Here is a 4858-nt window from a genome sequence, read left to right as displayed (position 1 = left end):
GAGCCGGTGCCTCTACCAGCATAGCAAACAGAGTCAACAAACATAGTGATTTTCGGAGGTGCTGCTTCCGCTTTCACATCGGTCGTGAAGATACGTGCCACCTTGCGAGTAGTGAAACTACAAGGTCTCCGAGGCGTAGTCCCTGGGAGGGAGTGATAGGAATGCCGTCGGCTTCCGCTCCGACCTAAGGCAAAACTTGGGTTCACTCGGGACATCCCAGACTCTGTTGGCTAGGGAGGTGGATGGGCCCTATAATGATGTCCTCAAGGAGAGGAACAGTCGTAGCATAGAAAAAAAAATTCTATGAACCAAAGCAATACTTAGGAGTAGTATGAGTATATTCTATTTGCGTAGGATTTGGTATTACTCCTTCTAAAAGGAATCATCAGCACCTCCTCCACATAATAATTTTTGTGGGGGCAAATTGATGAAACCAGTAAAAGGCCTGCGAAAAAAAAGACCGAACCAAGAAAATTAGTCGACCATATCCAACGAAAACCAAGAATAGATTGGCCTAGGGAGGCTAATAGATTGGCACACCATCTTGCTAGACATAGTTTCAATTTAAATTGCACTTTTGTTTGGGATGGTGATCCTCTCAGCTTTTTTACGTTCGGACATTGTGGATGATGTAACTTTGATTTGAGTTTAATAAAGGGCGCAAAGTGGTTTTCAAAAGAAAGAATAGATGAATGGGGTCATGGGAGAGGGAGAGGGTCAGAGCCAAGAAACGGTAACTCCGGCCACACACACATTGTACTACGCTGGGCAAACGGTGCTACTCTTTGGAAGGATGAGAGAAGGGGGAAAGAATGGGAAAGGCAAATGCTATCGGTGCTCATCATGAACAAACAGAGGCTTTCCTGCGGGTACGTGCCGGGGATCGGAAAGGTTTCGTTTCAGTCAAGACAAAACCAAAAGCTGCAGCGTAGCCGCGCCTCGGGTTGTCGAAGTACTCAGGCAGTTAATCATCAATGCTCTGGACCCGACCCCACAGGTGCCCTCCGTTGCAAGGTGGGCCCGCACCTGCACGTGATCCGTCTGCGGTAGGACCACCAGTCTCTCTTTATGTGCCCCATGTGGCATGGATTTTCACGACCCTGCAAAGCATCATGTATTCATCTGGTAGTACTACTACACGTGCACTAGAAGAGGATTTTTTGTCCAAAAGGACCCCTGGCCAACAGAATTGCCAAAAAAGACCACATGTCAAAAACATTGTCAAAAAGGACCCCCTCAGCGGTGGCGGCAGGCGCGGCAGGCGACACGTGGCACCTGCCGCCACCGGATGAGGCGGCGGGCCCGGCCGCCACCGCCAGAGGCGGCCGCGCGAGAAATAACCGTGTCAGCACAGTGCGCCGAGCCCGGACGGAACGGCCAGGCCTGGTGGGCCACGCCGCCACCTAGTGAGGCGGCCTCTCTGGCCGCTGTCGGGCGCGGGCCGACCACTCGTGATGCTCGCGGGCCCCGCCTGTGGGCCAGGCCGCCACTGCAGGAGGCGGCGACACTGCTGCTGCACACGCGACAACGGCGCAGACGGCGCTGATTCCCGTGCGGCGCTGATTTCGGTGGCGCAGATTTTCACGGGCGCTGCTTTTCCCAGCTCCTTGTTTTGCCTGCCACAAGTTTCGATGATCGGATTCCCGCCTAAACTTTGTAGTACTGATTGCTACGTAAACGACACTGATTAAAGCTGTGCGTGATTCTCGCTTCCGTCTATTTCTCCAGCCGAAGCGACATCACTCAGGCGTTGTTGTTGCTGCGTATGATGAGACACCGCGATGCTGAAATCCGATGCCGTGGTAGGTGAGTTCTGGTTTGTTCTGCCGACAATACAGTGGTCCTCTTCTTTTTAAACGCACATCCGCGACTCCGTGCGCATACACTCTCTCTCGCATATCTCTGGTTGCCTCCTCTACCTCTTAACTCTCTCTGAGCGCATACATAGACAGAAAGGAAAACTAGGTAGCCACTTTTACTCGTGATTTTGGTCGATTTGGAGTTTGATTTCGAAGATGATGAAGTTGAAGAAAAGTTAGATTAAGGTAAGATCTATCCATTTTTGTTGGTTTCGTTCACATGCATGATGTTTTTGTTCTGTTTTATTAGTTCCTAAGTGTGTATTCTCTGTTGTTTTAGGCATAATTTTAGCACTTGAAGGAGTCATTTGGAGTCATTTAGAGCTTGAGGAGTAGGATTTGCGTTGCGAAAGTGAAGTACGAAGTTGAAGATCAAGGTATGAGCTTTGCAATACATTTATTTATTTGTGCATGCGGGGTGGTAATTAGTTAGTCTTTTAGCTCGTCATTAGCTATGCTATGTTAGTGCGTAGAGGTTAGAAATAATTTCAGACGACAGATACAACATTTACAATATTTTTTATTGCATGTGGTATGTTATTTCATGTGGTATGTTATTTTATGCGGTATGTTTATTAATAAGTCTATAGTTATGTCGCAATAATCTAAATTTTATATGTTAAGATTAGGTGCTAATGTACTTAATGATGTATGTAATTAGGTAAAATAATTCATCTTAGTAACAAACAAGGAGGAGAAGACATGATTGAAGAAATTGTGTTTCCATTTTGTTAGCAGGAAGAAAAATCCGTGTGTAATATTGATGTTAATGTGATAACAGGTTGACTCCGTTCATATAGTACTGGCGACGGATATTTATTGGAACTATTTTGACGCTTAATTGCATTTGCAAGCACATCCATATTGGAGCTAAGGTAAAAAAATGACACTGGAATTTTGTTAATATTTTTTGTATTGATGTACTATTGTGAATAATGTGCATGTTGCTGTAAATATTATTATTTGTAGATAAATGATTGTTATCGTATGATGTGAAAAAAATTATATAAAGCCGAAAGAAACTAAATGTTTTACTCATATGATATTAAAATGTTATTATCGTACTATTATGTTTACTGGTTGTTTGAATAGCGAGTAATTACCATGGGTTTTGTCATAACATGTTGTAAGAAAAATAGTTTGACATAACCTGTTGTAAGAAAAATGACACTCATATGATATTTAAATGTTATTATCGTAATATTATGTTTAGTGGTTGTTTGAATAGCGAGTACTTACCCTCAGTTTTGTCATAACCTGTTGTAAGGAAATTATGTAGAAAACCATATTTTACTAATAGTCGTTTTTCCAGAAGTTAAGTTTTTGCATGTTACGAGAACTATTTTAGGATATTTTTGGGGTAGTTAGAGAAACCTCGTATAGTACAACCCATATACCCATATGACTTTGGCGAGGGTGCTAGCGCAACTATGGCCACCAGGTGGACAAAGGCACGGAAACGTTGGTCTCCAGATATTGCGAAAAATTGTTACCCTATGTACCACCAGCAGTTTGAGATACTTGATGAGGCAGAAGTCACATGGAACCCGTGGACTCAGGACCAGCTAAAAATGGTCTTTGATGCTCGACACTTCACACCAGGCATGTTGACCGATAGTGCATTCTGGCTGACTCGCTGCAACTTATTGTTCCTGTGGTGTGTTGAACCTTACAACCCAGAGCGTGTAATGAGACAGTTCGGTCTCTATCAAGAAATTCCACCACCTTTTCCCAGACGTATCGACGAGGAAACACATAAGTAAGATGTGACATCCCTAAATAGTTAGTGTCATTTTTAATTTACTAAACTCACACTTTGTTACATAATTTGCAGGCTAACCAATATGAGCAGGGGTTGGAGTTTATACGATTGGAGGGAAGAGAACAGTGAATGGGTACACAAGTGGACAAATGAAGCGCTAGCAGATATAGTGCGTCAACTTAGGTATATTTTATGTACATTATTTTTTTACGATGATCATACGATGCGTGAAGATGCTTTGCTTTCATCACAACGGTTTATGTAATTATTTAATTTTGCAGGCCGTACGATGGAAGTACAGATCAAGCGTACAAGCAGTGGTACTGCATGAACACACGTGCTAGCCTGGCCAGTCAGCCAGCTACTATACCAACACATCTCACACAAGAGGAGCAGGCGCGGAGACATGTTGAGCTGCATGCAGCTTACTATCGTGACCACCTGGTAATCACTTGTAACTTTTTTAGGTCCATCATTTCATAATCATTTGAACTAAATAACATTCAAATATTGTTCAGCTTGAAAATGTCAACGAAGTAGGGCAGATGGCTACGGATAGCATGCCGGCCCAGGGCCCATATCGCAAGACATTCCAGAAACTTTTGCAACAATTCGTGGCAAAGAAGTTCAGATGCGGTAGAGGCGATGACGTTGCCACTGGAGCATACATGCCGGTAGCGAGGTCAGCCAGACCGTGTGCGGCACCGTCGTCCAGACCGAGCGAGGCGCGTACGAGCCATGAGCAATGGGGGGAGGGTCCGAGTACTAGAACGACATTGCCACGATATGACTCATCTCTACCACTGCATCGCTCTTCTTCGATGCAGCTTCGTCAGGGGCAGACATCTCAGGACCATGGCACGGGCTTGGATTCGATGCCCGAGCAGTTTCTTTCCCCTAACCCATATGCGTACACAGGATATGATGCATACACCCAAGGTGAGGGATCTCAGCCGTTTCTCTCCACGCGAGGGATCCCCATGCCCGAGGAGACTCGTGTACCAGATTTAAACCAGCACCAAGTACAATGGCCAGACAGTATAGGAGAGGGATATGCTCAGGTAGTCATGTTTACATTTCAATGCATTTACAATGATATCATATATTATCCTCTAACAGTTTGTTTAAAATGTTTCTATGTGCAGGACACACCTGATGTTAATTGGGGCGATGAGAACACCCAACGCGGCGTCAACACAGGCCTCCGGGGAGCATCACATGATCATGGCGTCAACAC

The 4858-nt window shown here is 44.9% G+C and overlaps 1 long non-coding RNA gene across 2 annotated transcripts; it reads left to right on the top strand.

Moving 5' to 3' along the window:
• Nucleotides 1-3713: 3713 nt before the first annotated feature.
• On the top strand, nt 3714-4849 carry LOC119280536. Of its 2 annotated transcripts, none has more exons than XR_005138104.1 (3): nt 3714-3804; nt 3903-4065; nt 4767-4849. It is a non-coding gene; the product is annotated as an uncharacterized LOC119280536 (long non-coding RNA). The 2 variants fall into 2 exon arrangements; XR_005138103.1 differs by lacking the exon at nt 4767-4849 and adding an exon at nt 4140-4264.
• The last annotated feature ends 9 nt before the right edge of the window (nt 4850-4858 follow it).

Source organism: Triticum dicoccoides, chromosome 3B (assembly GCF_002162155.2).
Source record: "Triticum dicoccoides isolate Atlit2015 ecotype Zavitan chromosome 3B, WEW_v2.0, whole genome shotgun sequence".
Classification (NCBI taxonomy): Eukaryota; Viridiplantae; Streptophyta; class Magnoliopsida; order Poales; family Poaceae; genus Triticum; species Triticum dicoccoides.
This window is presented reverse-complemented; position numbering and strand designations above follow the sequence as displayed.